Source organism: Siniperca chuatsi, linkage group LG8 (assembly GCF_020085105.1).
Source record: "Siniperca chuatsi isolate FFG_IHB_CAS linkage group LG8, ASM2008510v1, whole genome shotgun sequence".
In the NCBI taxonomy this organism is placed as follows: Eukaryota; Metazoa; Chordata; class Actinopteri; order Centrarchiformes; family Sinipercidae; genus Siniperca; species Siniperca chuatsi.
In genome coordinates this window covers 27458811-27478188 of record NC_058049.1, presented here as the reverse complement: position 1 = coordinate 27478188, position 19378 = coordinate 27458811, and positions in this window count along the sequence as shown.

Below are 19378 nucleotides of genomic sequence, written 5' to 3'. Positions count from 1 at the left end.
AGCATTACAAGTCTTTTGTGTCCTCAGCTGTACTCATCCGACCAAACAAGACAGCAGTACAGAGTGCTATATCTACTCTCTGAGCGTACATCTTCATTCACAGCCACGGTGTACACACCAGGATACAAAACACACACTCATACACACCAGCCCTCTGTGAAAGTGGAGGAAAATTCAAAGTTATTGAGATACTAGCTGAGAGATTGAAGGCCATGTATTGACCCATTGGGCTTTGTTCACTGTTTTGGTGACATTTATAAGACAAATGAAGGCAGAAAACAGGGGTATCCATTAGGAATGAGCAAGTACACCATTATCTGTATCTGTCTCTGTTCAACTAACTAAATTATCTGTATTTGTATCCATACTCAGAATGGGCCAGGCTTAAACCGGATGTGCATGGTGCTTAAACTAGAAGTGGACAAACTGGAAGTTTAATACAGATACAGATATTGACACATTTTACTCTGTTGATACTTGTAAAAAGTACATTATCTGTACCGGATACTCTTTTCAACCGAGTACTCACCCAACTCTAGTATCCATGGCCTGAAACCTGCATATTGGCCAATATTGTTATTTTAACTAGCGGTAGCTTGTTGGCAAGACCAGTCATGTGACAATCTAGATGTTGCATCAAAGTTTTAGTAGTTATGATTTACCAATGTTGGGATTCAAAATGGTTAAAGGGGACACCAACTTGTGTAGGTGCAATCGATTAATTATGGCTTATCAGAATTATTAACGATAATCATAAATAAATTTAATGAATAAAGTCCTTGGGGGCACCACACTTCTTAAAGAAGGGAAAGTATTAATTAATTGACTGAGTCTCATAAAATACACTAAACTGTCAATTTGGAACTCTGATTAATAATTAAATTAAACTATAACCAAAATTAATTAATAGAAAATTATTTACATAGAAGAGGTTGGTGAATTACTCACTCTTGAAGCATTAAAGAAACCAGCATAATTATACACAAGCATTTATTTAAAAGATAAACAAAGCAAAAACATACTATGTAAAGTCTAACTCTAAATGCACTAAACTAAAGAACAAAGGGATGTGCAGCATGTGCAGAGGGAGCTCTCCACTGGGTGTGGTTGTCTTTAAGGGCCAAACTAGAGGTGTATGTGTATGATCTGTTTAGGATAATGATGCCAAGTTAAAAGGAGTTAGTTAGCATGCAAAGACTCTGTCTGTGTGGAGCATAACATAAACTAACATCAATTTAGCGGTGGCTGAGAACTACGGTTACAATAACCTCACATTAACCATAAAACCTCAGTGAAAACATCAGTACAGTCCTGTGCTTAGCCAAGTACACTATTAAGCTATGTGAAGAAAATGACCCTATTAATATAACAGATGTCATTGTATGCAAATGCTTTATACTAGTTACATTGAGTCTGATTGGAGTGCACACACACAAAATTCTCACAAAAATATTTTTAACACAAAAGTGCTTCATATACAGAAAAACCAGAACAGGCCAAAACTGCAAATGATGCATTATGCTCCTGAAGTCGTTACTAGTGAGAGCTACAGGAATACATGTAATAGAGCTGTGACTCTCTGTCAGCCTGGCTACAGTGCTGAAAAGAAACCTGGGATTGTTCTTATTTTCCTCTATTAATGATGAGTACTAGGCTGCTCTGGCATTACAGAGGGCTTTCCTATATGTTTTAAGACTATCTTGCCAGACAAAACGAGATTCTTCCAGATTGGTGGAACACCATTTCCTTTCAAGTTTTCACAATGTTTGATTTAATTTGTGGGTTTGGGGGTTATACCATGAAGCTAACCTTCTTTGTTTTATTATTTTCTTTTTTAGAGGGGCAATACAATCGAGTGTCGTTCGCAGTAAGCCTGCAGCATTAACAACAACATTGTCAATTTGGGAGAGGCTGAAATTATCATAGGAGTCCTCTGTCTTATTGAGAAATAGCATTTAATTAAATGCAGATGGAATCACTTCCTTAAATTTAGCTATCAGCACTATCAGATAGACATCTTGAGTAGGAGTTTTTGCCTAATGGCGTGTAGGCCAGTAGTAGGAGCTCAAAAGTTATTAAATAACGGTCAGATAATGAAGGATTCTGTGGAAAGACTATTAAATGTTCAATTTCAATGCCATATACCAGAACAAGGTCAAGGGTGTGGTTTAAACAGTGAGTGGGTTTATGCACACTGACAGAAGCCAATCAAATCTAATAATGAGATAAATACAGTACTAATGCTATCATTTTCAAATAACCTTCAATAATTACTGTATCTGTTTTAAGGAATAAACTTGATAAAAACTGAGAATTCAGAATTATAACAAACAGAATTGACTGTCGTGTTTTCCAGGTTGGGTGTGAAAGATTAAGAACAAGGCTTTCAAATGAGTTATAATTTAGTTTAGGTTTAGGGCTGATTAATAGGCTTAAGTCGAAGATGGCTGCAACACCTCCTCGGCCGGTGCCTCGAAGAATATGTGTATTAATATGACTGGGCGGAGTGGATTAGGCTAACATATTCTTCATGACCCAGCCAGGTTTCAGTAAGACAAAATAAGTCAATATGACACTGATATTAAATTGTTCACTAGTGCAGATTTAGATGACAGAGATCTGATGTTTAAGAGTCCACATTTAATTCTCCTATTTTGACTGCTCTGGCCCCAGGAATACATTTGACTATGGTCACTGGTGTCGCAAACTTCACGTTTCTCAAAATGGAGCTGCCAATAATCAGAGTTGGTTTCTCAGCGGGTGTATCACTGAGGGGAGAACTTAATAGAAACGTGAACAGGTTGGTGGTGGGCTTCTGCTTAGGGCTATGCTTCCTTCGGACAGTCACCCAGCTCCCCTGGTTTCCCTGGGGGATGGCTAACAGGAGCTACCTCTGGTCGGTCCACACTGGCTAATGGGGGCTGGCTAACTACAGCAGCTAATGATTCAGTTCTCATGGTGTAGAACCGCGTTCATTAAGCCTCGCCTCCAATGCTACAAATAAACTACATTTAGTACATGTACCATTATCGCTAAAGATGGCAGAGGAATAGCTAAACATCTCGTCTGACAAAGAACTAGATCAGCAAAAATACGCCACTAATAATACACAAACACCGGTGCACATAAATGAGACAATACGCTTACCGCAGCACGTCATGAAAACAGTGTCAAGCACACAGAGTAAGGCACTCCGGGAAGTCACTGGCCTGGCCAAAAAATAGGTCTGTTTTTACACTTAAATTTTTGCATGGATTAAACAAACAAGATAAAACATGTTAAGAGAGCTTCCCCCTCTTTCCAGTCTTTATGCTATGCTAAGCTAATTAGCTGCTGGCTGTAGCTTAATCAAACTCTTGGCAAGAAAGCGAATACGCCTATTTCCCAAAATGTCTAACTAATCCTTTAACAGTCTGGAGTTTGAACTGGCAATCTTCTGGTGATAAGTCGGCTTCTCTAACCATTAGGTAGTGATGACTTGTTTTGACAGTTTGACCTGAGGGTGCCACTAAAGGAAAGCTTATGAAGTGTTTACAATGGAAAAGGACATCCCCTCAATGTGCTCAGTAAATTTCATGGCAATCTGCCAATTCTAATTTGAATGTTCTTTTGCCCAGAATTCTCAGGGAGTCACCAGAAACATCATGACTCATCCTCTGGGGACCATGAATATTAACAGCTGTTGAGATATCTTGCTCTGGGACCACAGTGCTGTACAATGGGACAGTCCAGACAACAGGCTGACATTGTCATCCTCAGGACCAAACACCTGTAAGCTGGACAAACACATAGATCCTTAGCTATATTCACACCACAGAAGTCAACCATACATAAGAAAAGTAAGAAGTATATATTTTGATACTGACAAAACACAAGTGTGATAAAAGTGAAAAATTGCCATCGCAAGTTCTCAGAACACAAGGTGATGTCTTTACATTGCACGTATCGTCAGACCACCAGTCCATACCCAAATACACTCAATTTGCAATAATTTAAAACAGATTCATGATTTGTGTTTGATGCCACGACAGACACAATTATCATCAAATTATCGCAAACATCATAGTCCATGGAGATTCCTGTCTAACCTCATCTGTCAGCCTGTCCATCACCAGAGCAAACAAGAAGGGGCTCAGAGCCGATACTTGATGCAGACCCATCTCCACCTTGAACTCCTCTGTCACACCTACAGCACACCTCACCACGGTCTTACAGCTCTCATACATGTCCTGCACCACTCTAACATACTTCTCTCCGAGCTCCTCTCTCGGCACCCTGTCATACGCTTTCTCTAAATCTACGAAGACACAATGTAACTCCCTATGACCTTCTCTGTACTTCTCCATCAGCATCCTCAAAGCAAATACTGCATCTGTTGTACTCTTTCTAGGCATGAAACCATATTGCTGCTCACAAATGCTCACCTCTGCCCTTAGCCTAGCTTCCACTACTCTTTCCCACAACTTCATTGTATGGCTCATCAGCTTTATTCCTCTGTAGTTGCACATCTCCCTTGTTCTTAAAAATTGGCACCAGTACACTTCTCCTCCATTTCTCGGGCATCCTCTCACTCTCCAAGATCTTGTTAAACAAACTAGTTAGAAACTCTACTGCCACCTCTTCTAGACACTTCCATACCTCCACAGGTATGTCACCAACTGCCTTTCCACTCTTCATCCTCTTCAACGTCCTCCTCACTTCACTCTTGCTAATCTTTGCTACTTCCTGCTCCACACCAGTCACCTCTTCTACTCTTTGTTCCCTTTCATTTTCCTCATTCATCAACTCTTCAAAGTACTCCTTCCATCTTCCCATCACACTCCTGGCACCTGTCAATATATTTCCATCCTTATCTTTAATCACCCTAACCTGCTGCACATCCTTCCCATCTCTATCTCTTTGTCTGGCCAACCTGTACAAATCCACCTCTCCCTCTTTAGTGTCCAACCTAGCATACAAGTCCTCATATGCTCTTTGTTTGGCCTTTGCCACCTCTACCTTCACCTTACGCTGCATCTCCCTGTACTCCTGTCTACTCTCTTCAGTCCTCTCAGCGTCCTACTTCTTCTTAGCTAACCTCTTTCTCTGTATACACTCCTGCACTTCCTCATTCCACCACCAAGTCTGCTTGTCCGCTTTCCTCTTTCCAGATGACACACCGAATCCCTTCCTACCTGTCTCCCTGATCACATTAGCTGTAGTGGTCCAGTCATCTGGGAGCACTTCCTGACCACCCAGAGTCTGTCTCAGCTCCTCCCTGAAAACTACACGACATTCTTCCTTTTTCAACTTCCACCACTTCGTCCTCTGCTCTGCCTTTGTCCTCTTCATCTTCCTCACCACCAGAGTCATTTTACACACTACCATCCTGTGTTGTCTGGCTACACTGTCCCCTACCACTACTTTACAGTCACTGATCTCTTTCAGATTACAACGTCTACACAAGATGTAGTCCACCTGAGTGCTTCTACCTCCGCTCTTATATGTCACCCTATGTTCGTGCCTCTTCTGGAAGAAAGTGTTCACTACAGCCATTTCCATCCTCTTTGCAAAGTCTACCACCATCTGTCCTTCTGTGTTCCTGTCCAGAAGACCAAACCTGCCCATCACATTCTCATCACCTCTGTTCCCTTCACCTACATGCCCATTGAAATCTGCACCAATCACCACTCTCTCACCTCTGGGGATGCTCTGCATCACTTCATCTAACTCACTCCAGAATTTCTCCTTCTCTTCTAACTCACATCCTACCTGTGGGGCATAACCACTCACAACATTGAACATCACCCCTTCAATTTCCAGCTTCAGACTCATCAACCTGTCTGATACTCTTTTCACCTCTAGAACATTCTTCACAAACTCCTCTTTCAGGATAACTCCTACTCCGTTTCTCTTCCTATCTGACCCATAGTAGAACAACTTGAACCCTGCTCCAAAGCTTCTAGCCTTGCTACTTTTCCACCTGGTCTCCTGGACACACAGTATGTCCACCTTCCTTCTCTGCATCATGTCAATCAACTCTCTAGCCTTCCCTGTCATAGTCCCAACATTCAAAGACCCTACTGTCAGTCCTACATTCTTAGCTTTCCTCTTCTCTCTCTGAATACGAACACACCATCCTCCTCTCCTTCTTCATCTTTGACGAACAGTAGTCCAATTTCCACCGGTAAACTGTAGGTCAACGGCACCGGTGGCGGTCATTGTTAACCCGGGCCCCGACCGATCCGGTATGGAGGTAATTTTCACGATTCGCATTTTTAATTTGGCATGTGTTTTACATCGGATGCCCTTCCTCACACAACCCTCTGCATTTATCCAGACTTGGGACTGGCACAAGAAGACACTGGCTTGTGCCCCCTTGTGGTTGCATTACAATTACCATTAATTCTAATGGTGGAAAATGGTGATGAGCAAAATGCCCCAACAGTAAAGCAATAAAAAACGACAATCACTACAGCTTTATCTATCTTGATAAATTAATCTGAACTAAAATTGTTGGACACTATCTTATATACAGAGAAATGCAGAGAAACCATTTTCTTTTAGTGATGAAGTTGTGTCAATTGAGAATCAGTTTTAGTGGTATTATTATTTGGTTTGAATTTTGGGAGAGAAAGTACCTCTTTGCTTGAATTTGTATTTGTATATACTCACATATTACTGTTTTGTTCCCCTAAAAAGGTGAAAATGCACCTATGTGAAGGTGTTTCAAAATGATCACATTCTGTCTCCAGACTCAGAACTATAATTAGCCTTATGCTGGAATCCAGAAGAGGTTGACCCCTGACCTTCTCTCTGAACCATGTTTTTAGGAGACATGGATTTAAAGGAAATGGTTAATAGGGGCACAGGGAAGGTTAATAATGTGCACTCTGCTTTAAGTAATATTCAAGGGCAAAACTTGGTTAGACAAAATGTGATTAGATTTGAAGGAGAGAGGAGCAGCGAAAGGTGGATAGAGCAGATTCATAGACCCAGCAGGGAACCAGCTTTAGTATCATAATGACCCGGAAAATGTCTGAACATATTCTTTTTTTCAAATTAGAGCGAAATATCCACAGGAGTGATCTTACTTTGTGATTGTTATCTGAATTATTTAAGTATTTTTCCCTCAAATAATAATTTTATGAATAAATCAGCCATTTGTTTCAACTAATTTGTAGCCACTGCACATACACATCTGACTGTGAGGAGCCAGTATGTTGCCTTTATGAGTGTACACCTGCCTGAATGTGTCTGCTCTGTGTGGGTCATGCTTTCTTTCTCTGGCCTGATGCAGTGTTTCTACTTGGTGGCCAGTTGCTTCCTACTATTTGTTTCATACAGTATGTCTTTCTTATCTCAGTGTCACTGACTGTTTCACTGTTGTCCCAGCACGTGCTGAGCTTAGCTGGCCCTCTAAAAGTGTGGCCAAATCAGAATTGGCTCTCACTCATACTCATTTTTGTTATGGCAAAAAGCAGGCGGGACAGGAGGTAGTACAGATGTCACATTTTATTTGAAATTCAAACTACTTATAGAATGTGGGGGAAAAATATATTATGTTTGTAATGAGCCGTCGGAATTCAAAATTGACAGTCTGTAACCATAACATGACATGCCTTGTACTCCTATGGGAGGTATTCATAAAAGTTCATTATCACTCTGATGTATTGCATGCCCCGTTGACCTTGATCAGTAAGCTAGGCTATTGTGGTTCTCTTCCTTAAAGCTGCTCTAATTAATATTGTTTCCAGCAGCAGCAGGCAGCTGTTTTCAGTAAAAAAGTATATTCAAATTCAAATACAGCCAGATATTTCCCTCAGGACTTGGGGGGTAGGGACCAAATTAAGGCGATGGAATTGAACATTATGCTTAGTTGACATGCACATTATATGACAGGCACCAGGAGTTTATCCACCCTTGTTGTTTTTTGACACAGTTTTATGAAGTTATTTTCACACAAATTGAATCTGAATTTAATAGTTTTGAACTTGAAATGTTCAAATTGAATATTGTATGCTAAATTTGAAATTGTATTTCATAGTTTAAAATTTGAATTGAACTCATATTGCTTTCAACTTGTAAGTATTATTGCAATTTCGAGTTCCAAATTCAGTTTGGAATTCAAATTTCAAATTCAGTTTCTCAAAATTCAGTTTAAACTAAGGAAGAGCAATCAAGTGCAGATTCACAGAAATCCTCAAATTGGAAACTCTTATATGTGTGTGCTAACCATTTTACTTCGGACTGCTGGCTCAACTCTGCCTCTGAGTCTGCATTTGGTTCCTACTCCTGCTTTGCTAGTTCCTTGGCTTGACAGATAACAACAGGGGGTTTTCATGTATGCTAACAAAGCCAGCTGAGCTAGCGTTGCAGTATGAAGTTCCACAAAAATCAAAGGGAAAAAACAGTTACTCAAATCCAACCTACCACTCTGGTTATTTAATTGAGCTGTTAAAAATAATTTGTAAAAGGGACACAATACAATCCATAACTTCCAATAAAAACCTAGTTGGGATTTTGTCCAAGGGGCTAGAGGATACTCTCATAAGAGACATGATGTCTGCGAGTTCAAGCAGAGTAACAGCAGAAAAATTGCTCAAAGAATCCCTGAGCGGGTGATCCACATCTAAAAAGGTAGGATTGGGGGTGATATCAGATCTTATTAACTGCACCTTACCAGGAAAGTGCAAAATAAGCTTTTCACAATCAGCATCACAATCAGCAGTGGCACAAGCAGAGGCTGGGTTAACTAACTGATCCACAATCTTAAATAGGAATCTGGGGTTGTGCTGATGGGCAGAAATAAGTGCAGAGAAATTACATGTTCTTGCATCCTTCACCATCCTATTATAAAGGAGTAATAACTCTTTCATAGCCACAAAGTGGACCTGGAGACCTGATTTCTTCCATCTGCATTCTACTCTTCTGCATGTCCTTTTACAGCTTCAAATACTGTTATTTAACCATGTCTGTTTTCTAGTCTTTGGGTTTGGTCTATTTTTCAGAGGAGCTATGAGATCTAAGGTTGAATGAGCACTTCAAAGGAGGAAAAATCATTGCAAGTTATGAGGTTACATTTTAATTACTTCCTATAGACAGTAACAAGGCCCCCACCTCGACCACAAACCCTAGGGCGGCTAAAGCAGTCATAATCTGGAGGGCACAATTAAGCCAGCTGACTGTGATCACCAGGACGTAACCAGGATTCTGTAAAGAACATGAAATCTAAATCAGTAGAAGAGATAAAATCGTTTAAAATAAACGTTTTGTTAGAGAGGGATCTTACATGCCGAAGAGCCATCTTAAAAAGTCTTTTGTGGGTTAGAACTGAAGTTGAGACTGTAGGTAGGGTTCTGGCCCAGATCTTTATTATTATTATTGCTATGTCGGCTGTGTCTGTTTCGTATTAAGGACCAATGCAAAATTACCACAGGAATTTTAAAAGTAGCACTAGAGGGATCTGGGCTCCAAATAGCAGCACTATGTTCAGTACATAAGAGGGAATTAATGACATCAGAGGGTGCGTGGCTGTTTACGGAGGGCAGAGAAGAGAAAGAAGAGGAGCGAGCGGAAACAGGTGAAGTAAATAGTCATCTATGTGAGGAGGACAGCACAGCGTGCTGCAGGTTAGCCGCGCACATGCGACTACCTGACTTGTTTGGGTGAAGACCATCTCGTGCAAACAAGGAAGAACGATCCCAGAATAAGTTGAAATTGTGAATAAAACCAATGTCATGGGTACTACAGACAGACTGGAGCCAGGTATGAAGGCTGAGGATCCTGCTAAAATCACCAATTCCACGACCCAGTGTAGGAATTGGACCCGAAATAATAGCATGCTTTCCAGTGGGGAGGGGACAGTGGAATCTGCAGGGGGCAGAGTTCAGTAGGAAGACAGCTCTGGGTAAAAAGCTGTTTCTCAGTATGCTGGTCCTTGTCTGGAGGCACTTTAGGCACCTGCCGCAAGGCAGGGGAGAAAACAGTCTCTAGGCGGGGTGAAAGGAGTCCTTAAGAATGCTGCGGGCTTGACGCAGACATTGTTTCTTCTGGATGTCCTCAATGGCTGGAAGGCAGTTTTCCCCACCCGCTCCAGTGCCTTGCGCTCTGTAGCAGAACAGTTCCCATACCAGACTGTGACACAGTTGTTTAGAATGCTCTCTACTGTTCAGCGATAGAAGTTCACCAAGATAGCTGAGGACAGTTGGTTCTTCTTCATTGTACTCAGGAAGAGGCGCTGGTGAGCCTTCTTGACCAGACAGGGTGTTGGTGGTCCAGGACAATATGGATCCCTAGGAACTTGAAGCTGGAGACACAACAGTCTTCCCGTTAATGTGGATGGGGTCATGTGTGCCTCCTCTCTCCTTCCTGAAGTCCACAATGAGCTCCTTTGTCTTGGAGGTGTTAAGGAGCTAGTTATTGTCTGTGCACCATGTGGCCAGGTGCTGGACCTCCTCCCTGTAGACAGTCTCATCGTTGTTGCTGATTAGACCAATCTCTGTAGTATCGTCTGCAAACTTGATGATGGCGTTAGACCCCTGCAGTCGAGTGTGAAGAGCTCAGGGCTCAGCACACAGCCCTGTGGTATGCCAGTGTTGAGTGTGGTGGTGGTGGAGCAGTTGTGGCCTGACCTAACAAGCTGGGGTCTGTTTGTCAGGAAGTCCATAATCCAATTGCAAATGGAGGTGTTAATGCCCAGGTTTCCAAGTTTGGGGATTAACTTGGAAGGGATGACAGTGTTGAATGCAGAGCTGAAGTCAACAAATAGCAGTCGTGCATTTGTGTTTTTATTGTCCAAGTGTGTGAGTACAGAGTGCAGTGCCATGGAGACTGCATCATCTGTGCTCCTATTGCTGCAGTAGGCAAACTGTTATGAGTCCAGTGTGGATGGGAGGAAGTCCTTTAGGTGTGCCAGGACCAGCCGCTCAAAGTCACTTTATAACGATGGGTGTGAGTGCTACCGGCGGTAGTCGTTCAGGCATGTTGGGCTTGAGTGTTTCGGCAGTGGCACAATGGAGGTGGATTTAAAGCATTCTGGCACAGCTGCTTGGGCAAGGGACAGGTTGAAAATATCCGTAAAGACCCCAGCAAGCTCCTCTGCACATGCCTTGAGTATGCGACCAGGGATGCTGTCTAGTCTAGCAGCCTTGCACGCGTTGATCCGGCTCAGTGCAATGTAGATACTGTCGAGGTGAGTGTGATGGTCGGGTGGTCAGCTGAGGTTGTGAGCTTGGTGGCAGTTTCCCTATTGTCTCTCTCGAAGAGAGCATAAAAGTTGTTAAGCTCTTTCAGGAAGGAGACATCTGTGGCTACGGGGATGGAGTGTCTGGGTTTGTAGTTGCTGATGGCCTAGATGCCCTGCCACGTTTACTGATGACCACATGAAGTTCGCTCATAGCAAGCTTGGCATCAGCATCCGGAGGAATATAAGCTGCTGTTATAATGGTGAAAGTGAACTCCCGTGGCAGATAAAACATACATACATTTATCCATGAGAAACTCTAGGTTAGCTGAGCAGTGTCTCCTAACAATAACAGAGTTCGTGCACCAACGTAAAAACACAATCCTACGCCTCTGGTCTTACCGGATTCATCTGCCGTCCTATCTGCCTGGAGTGTGTGGCGTCCAGCTAGCTCAATAGCATTGTCCAGTATGCCGCTGTGTAGCCATGTTTCAGTGAAGATCATGACATTGCAGTTCAAGTCTTTTGCTGCTGCTGATGCAGAGTCAAATCTTGTCCATTTTGTTCACCAATGATTGTACATTTGCGAGGAAAATGCAGGGTAAAGAGAGCTGGAGTGGTGTTAGCTTTAGCTTAGCTTTAAGCCCTGCGCACTTCCCCCACCTTTGTTTATGATCTTGATGCCGCCTGCGAGCACTTCCGCCCGGCCGTGTAGGGTAGCATCAGGTGTTCTGGCAATCTCAGTGACGAGTCGAAGATTGCCGATAAAACTGCCAGGAATGTGCAAACCAATATCCAAGAGCACATGCCGGGTGTACGATGTTAAGGCACAGCTGTTCTGCATGAACAGACCTGAGATGAGCAAGAAACACTGCATAAATGTAAAAACTGAAGAGACACTGAGTCTCACGATGTACACACGCTGCCATCTTGGTCTTCAAGATGTCTGGCTATTACTGGTTTCAGAATTATGGAGTTTGCTACTGTTGCTAACAAATCCAAGTTTGTCTATATAACTACAAGAAAGGTAAATCTGTGAGCTATCATTTGTCTTCCTGTCAGTACAGGGGTGTTGTTAGTTATGACCTTGAGAAGCAAACTCTGGAGCTTGTGTGGCTAAAGTTTCTCTTAACTCGTGGCTTAATGCTGTAACACTCCAGGTAGCCAGAGGCAGAGAGGCATTCAGAGGCGCTGTCACTGTCCGATGGATTATGACCATGTTCTGAACTGTGGTCAGAGATGCTGCGGTCATTGTCTGAACAGTGTATTGGCTGGTCATACGGCTGGGCCAGAATTTCTGCATATAGCCTTCTACAGCTTCTACTGTGTGAATGCCTATCTCAATGCAGTTGGTTATGCTCTGTGTCCCTGTGTTGCCTTCTGTCACCCGCCTTCGCACTGTTGTGAGGGTGATGTTCTGAGGCAGTAGGTCTCTGTGACGCTGCAGTGTTTGATCTGGTTTTCCCTGGTTTTGCTTTGGAAGTGACAAGAGTTTCCCAAGCCACCTGTGTCATCTTCCTTATCTTGTGCATTGAGGGTTACCTTGATGCGTACTAAATACAATGTGAATGCATGGTTAGGGTAGAACAAGGACTTGAAGATGGAGTTTTCTTCTATGCTTGGTGCATTCTTGCCCTGGAAGTACACATGCTTCAAATGTTTGTAGTAATCTCTGGGATACTTGTGTCGGAAATGTTTAATTCTGCAGCTGTTGCTGTGATCTTGTCAGCAGTAGAATAGAATTCTAGAAACTGTCATTTCTGACACTGGGAGGTTGTGACGGTATAAACGTTTGGACAACTTTAGAGCTCCCTTTGGGTTGCATGGGGCAAGTCAATTAGATTGTGATCTAATTTCCTAAAGTAGTCATCGATGTAGTGACCACAGTTATCTGGATCAAAATGTTCAATGTCTATACTATAAACTCAAGCACTTCAAGGCAGGGACACTGTGAGGTCCTTTCTGGTGAAGGAGAGGCTAAGCTAGCATCACATGCTACAGTTCTCTCTGGTTGAGAAGTACTGGCTGAACAGCTATTATCACTCTTGTGCTAGTGCAAAGAGGAGGCTGAACAGTCCTGGAATGTTCTAGTCCCCCTGTTTGAGCATGAATGAAGGTGTTGTGCATCAGTATATCAGCATATTTCATAGAGGATAAACTACATATCTCCTCACTGTCTGTTTCAGAGAGATGGGAAGTCAGGTAGCTCTTACCTCTGTCTCTCAGTGGAGGTTGAGGAGCTTACTTCATTCCCAAGGTCAACAATTCCTCCTTGTGTGAAAAGATATCTGACTCTGCTGAGTGCAGTTCTTTTATGTTGCACATGGCTTTCTTATTAGCCATCTGAACTTCATGGAGGAGACAAACATTTTGTGCTTTGCTCTGAATAGCAAGTCCGGTTTGCCTGTGGAAGTTCAGAAGCAAGCATGTTAACAATAGGCCTTTGGATACAGTTTGCGCATCATACCTGTCATTGAGTAGCGAGACTATCTCTTTCCTCCTTTCAACCAGCTGATGAGTTCAGGCTAGCCAGGCTTTAGGGTATATAGGCTGACAGCTGCTGCGGTTACTTCAGTACAGACAGCTGCTTCATCAAAATGTGAGCTGTGCACCATAAGTCTTATTTTCACTTAACACTTAACTTTCAGATTATTCTGATTATAATGATTTCAATAATGAGAAGCAATGTGAGGGAAGTATTTATTGTTGTAAGGCAGCATAGCTATCTTGTAAAACCCACCAGCTGATAAGACATAATGGCTAATGTTAGCTAGCATTAGCATTCTATTTTGTAAAACCTACCACATGAGAAGGCATAATTAGTAACTCCAGTTTGCTAACATTAGAACCCTGAACCATGATTTTGTTTGCACAGCTAATACATTTATAATTTATTTTCATTTGGTGGAATGTTGGTGTGTTATCAGGTTTTGGGAGAAATATGAGTAGTAATGAAGGGACAGATCCGATGCACCTACACCCAGTGTTGAAGTGCTTAAAGACCCAAAGCAAGAGGCTTTCAACCACCATCTGTGGTTGACTGTGGCTCACAGTGTGACCTCAAACCTTTCCATGTTCATCAGGTAGTATATTCTCATATCTAGCATTAGCTGTGCATGTATGTGTGGATGTGGTCCAATCGTCAGGGATGCTGGTTGGCGCTTGGTTTATTTTGGTTCCAGTGCACTCCAGCCATAAAATATTGTGGTGGTAAATGTCCCACATTGAATTGCTTGCGTTATTATTTTGTAAAGGAAATGCAACACACCAAAATTTGTACTGAAGTAAATCACAGATAATTCTGTAGAGTAACAATTAGGTTTTGAAAAATGTTAAATTCTCCAGCTCCATCATTTATAAATCTTTTCTTTATCTGCCGTTTCAGCCCAAGCCATTTTCAAGATAAATAAATACACATGAGTAAATACACATGAACAAGGTGTTATACAAATCACACAAAAAAAACATTAGAACTCTCATGAAGATAGAATTTATTGCAGGCCTGTATTGGACTGCATTAATTTTACCTGTGTGTACCTAATTACTGGAACTAAATATTTATTGTATTTGAATATTCTGTGTCAGTGGCTAATGGGACTTTTTTGTCACATGGGGGCAGCATTGCCTCAACACTCTACACCAGGGGTGGGGAACCTTTTTCCTATCAAGGGCCAAACATCTTTCAAGGGCCGTACTCAATTATTGAAGACATATATCACGCTAACCTTAATGCGATGGCTGGGACTGCTTATCTTTGGCGAGGTTTCTGATGTCAGATGGTAGTGATGATAATGCTACTCGCAGCTGATTTCCAGGTTTGGGTCAGTCAGTCAGTCTTGAGTGGAACCGAGTCTTTGCAAGAGTTAGTGTTGAAAAGAACTGCTCACAGCAGTAGGTTGTCCTAAACAGAGATGCAAACTTCAGTGCCTGTCTCCTCAGAATGGGAAAATCCTCAGGATGTACATACAGTTTATAGAACTGGAGCAGAGAGAGGTTGTACCTAGCTTTGAGCTCATTGTTGCTTTGCAGTTTCATGAATTGTTACCTCTTCCCTCAGTTTGTAAAACCGTGTGAGCATATTTGCACTTCTCAGCAATCATCACAATGGTAAAACAGATCTCCGCACTTTGACTCAAGCTCACTCAGTAGCCCCTTGAACTAGTGGCTGTTTAGCCCTCTGCTTTTGATGAAATTTATGAAATGACAGTTACCATGACATTTTTGAACTTCAGGGAATGTGCACACAGAGCCTCTTGATGAATGATACAGTGGCATACTAAATCACTTGGATCAAGACTGAGATGACTAATTTCTTTTTTGACCAAGGCAGTTAATCCCTTTTGTAGGCCAACTATAGCTGGGGCACCATTTGTGGTAAGGCCACTTAACTTTTCAAATAGTAGTTCAATTTTGTTCGGAGCCAAAACAATTTGCGCAAAGAAATCCTCACCTTTTGTAGTGCCATGCATGGCTTGCAAAGACAGCAATTTGTCCCTCGAATTAAACTTGGCAGTAATCCAACGCATAAAAATGCCTAGTTGGGTGGTATTTGTCTGTTGTTTCATCGCAGGCCAGAGAGAAAAACTGGAAATTTCTTGCAGTGTCCTTCAGTGTTTTTTCAATATCTTGTGCCACATCTGTAATCCGCTCTACGACAGTTCTTCAAGACAAACTGACACTTTGGAACAATTTTACTTTGTCCAGTGCTAGCAGCTTGGCAGCGGCAACAAGGCACTCGTTCACAAATTCTCCTTCAGAATGAGTTTTCAGCTTCTTAGCTATTAGCTCACTCCCTACAAAACTTGGCTGCATAACATTGTCCCTGTCAGAATGATTCTTGTGAAAGCTGCTTGTTGGGCACTCAGACTCTGCCAAAGTGCGTTAACTTTATCCAAGCACATATGTCCTTGCAACTCATCAAGTTTAGCATGCTTTGAGCTGTAATGACACATGAAATTGGCCTTTTTCATCACTGCGAGCGCGTCCCCACAAACACACTGGCACACTGGCTTGCCTTTTACTTCCACAAAAAATAATCGTTTGTCCATTTCTCTTGGAAAACGTGACATTCCGCATCCACACGTAACTGCTATGTGTTTTCACCTTGACCGTTGCCCTGCCCCCAGGCCTTTCTGCCAGAACAGCCGGAAGGGACCACGCAGAATGACGTGTTAGTCTACTATTTCATGTTACTTTCTATTATCGCAGAAAAAAGTAATTGGTGTCTAGAGAATCTTTTTGTATTTATAAATTGCCTCTTGGGCCGGATCAAGCGGTCTCACAGGCCACATACGACCCGGAGGCCGGACGTCCCCCACCCCTGCTCTACACAATACAAGAAAAATTAAGTTTTACAAATTTCTTATATGTTGTCTTTACTTCTGTTTATTCACATATGTGAATACCCCACTTGTGAACTGCATAATCAGCTTTTTCTACATGCTGCTTTTTTCTCTTGGCAGCCCTGCATTTCATTAATACACTGCACTGGCATAACCTGATCGTTCTGCAACATATAAGTGAAATGGTGTGGTGTGTGGTTAACAAGTGCTGGGGCAGAGCACATGTCTCCTTTTAGGGCCTAGAATGCTCCTTCCATCTCCTCTGTCCATTGTGCTGAGTTATTCAATTGCCATGTGGGTCTGGGACAATGGGAGTCTCAACATCTACAATAGCGTTAACAGGCCTCAGATCATGGTACAGTCGATAATCAGTAGTGTGGCTTCTTAATTGGAAAAATAGGAGTGTTGCAGGGGCTCTTTGTTTTTATCAGGACCCCTGGCTTTATATGTGGGTCTGATTACTATCAGAGCGCGCTGCTTTAGTGGGTATTGCTTTTGGTATGGTAACCTAGCTCCTGGTTTTAGCCAGTCCCACATCTGTCTTGTGTTTAGACCACATTTGTTTGGGTACTTGATTTAACAGAGTTTCATGCTCTAACGTTAATGGCATATGTGTCCGTGTTCTTTTGTTAACTAAAAAACCTTTTCTGCCATTCGCTCATCACATGCTCATGATATTTTTAGGTACTGTTTGTCTGAGGAGTTGTGAATGTGCTTGTTCTTGGTTGGCCTCCACTCTTGTACTTGCAATGCTGCTTTCACCATTGGGTCAAGGTCATGAGATTCATGTCCTTTTGCCACCAATAGCGTGAGCTGAGGAGTGGAGTCGTGGACTTGGAACTATTCCTTCAACAGCATCAATCGAAGCCAGTACACTGAAGGTTGGACTTGGTTAATAGTTTCCTGCTCTGTCTGTACTGGCTTCATTCCTGCTGATGGACTTTCAGGAAAGTCTATGCAGAAGCCATCTTGTGTGCACATGATGTTGGCCTTTAGAGGACACAAAATGTCACAAAATGTCAGATTAATTGGTGTGCTGTTTGAATACAACAAGGGTGCAAAAAGAGTTTTTCCTGAAATTAGCATTGGGACCGGCTGTGTTAGGGGTATCACTTTCCCAGAGAAGTCTATAGTCTTAACCGATGAACTGGAGAGGAGGAGCTCTGAGCTGGCTTTTCCGATGCAAGAATAGGAGGTTCTTGTTTCAACCTTGAAAGAATGTTCTTGGTGTTGTATTGTCACCGTTATTGTGGGCTCATCTTGTGGTCATGATGAGACAATTGGTGTGATTAATTCTCCCTCAGGCTCCTCTGGGCTCCGCTATTGCCATGGATTTGTTGGGCACTCTCTCCGGAGGTGACCTGGTCACACAACATAAATCTTGAGCTTGAGCTTGGTTTAGCTGTGGGTTTGACTGGGAGTGTGTTGGTTGCTGTGCATGTTGAACTCTCCATCCTCTGTGATGGGGCAGGCAAACCCTTTGTGCTCTGGGGCAGTAATTGCTTCCTGTACCCCCAACCTGGTTGACATGGACATGGATTGGTGGCAGTGGTGCAGTGGCTGAGTTAACAGGTCCTGCCTATTCTGGCCCTCGTGGGGCCTGTGCCTGGACTTGAGTCTGGGGCTTGGTTGGAGTCTGAGGCGCCACTGTTAGTTGTGTCTGGGCTTGATCTACTGTCACCACTGGGGCTTGAGTCCTTGATGCTTGTTTGCTTCTTCCTCTCTCTGTTTCTCTTTACAGTACATGGTGCACTATATGCACAGAGAACAGCAGCCACTCCATCTTCATGAGTCAGACGATGTTGGCCAGACATTTTTGCACTTCTTGTGGCATGGCCTTTTTCACTTTCACCTTGAACAGACTTTGTGTGGTGTTATTAGCGTTCCATAAAACGAAGAGAGGGTCGCACACAGAAAAGTAAACTTAATTGAATGACAAATTACTGAATTCCCTCTCTTCATTTTATGTATATATGCATCTCGGATAACGCACAGTGACAACCCCGCAAATTGAATCAGTCTTTAACGTTCCAGGCACTCCCTGTCTCATCTCTCCACTTTGGCTGGAAAGCATGCAGAAACTTAAATGGGCACTCACTGTCCTTCAGTGTTTCTCCATCCAGCTTGGATCCAGCTCATCCCATGTTGCGGTGTCCACTAAGGCCACATGATCAGTTGTGTTCCCAGTAACCACCAACTGTAACTGTGTTGCATGGAAGATTTCTTCAGTCATATGTTTTCCGGCCGCATGCATGAGCAAGCCTTTGATGTCACTGAGGGCCAATGTTGCTGCTGCCGCACTCTCCTCTAATGCACTGATCCACTTCTTTGGTCCTTCATTGAGGTCTGGGAGTCGGCCTCCCAGTTCTACAATGTCCATGAATGACCATGGCACATATTGGTGCTGCCCCTGTGCTTTAGTTATTATAGGGCACATTGGCCTGTTGTTGTCTGTGTCTGCTGGACTGCTTGCTCCTTGCCAAAGGCCTTTGTGACTGGCTTCCCTGACTCATGACACCATCTAGTTGCACCCTCATTCTCTGTTGATTGCTTGTTGTCACCTTGTCAGCTTCTTCCAGGATTCTCTTTCATTCAGCTCCAAGTTTCTTGTGTCCTCATCGGTGCCCTCCATGTTCCCCATTGGATGTCATCTGTCAACAGGCTCTCTTTCCAATCCACTTTTACTAGATCCTGGCTGCCCACCCGATGGTCCTGGCAGCGGGGTCCACTTCTTGGAGCTCCTTGCTGAGAGCCTTCCTACTTTTCTCCTTTAACTTGTAGTTTGTTCTTTAACAGATTAAAGGTCTAAATGCATTGAACTGATCATATCGAATGACCTTAATTTTGGTAAGAGGAAGGAGCAGGTTTACAC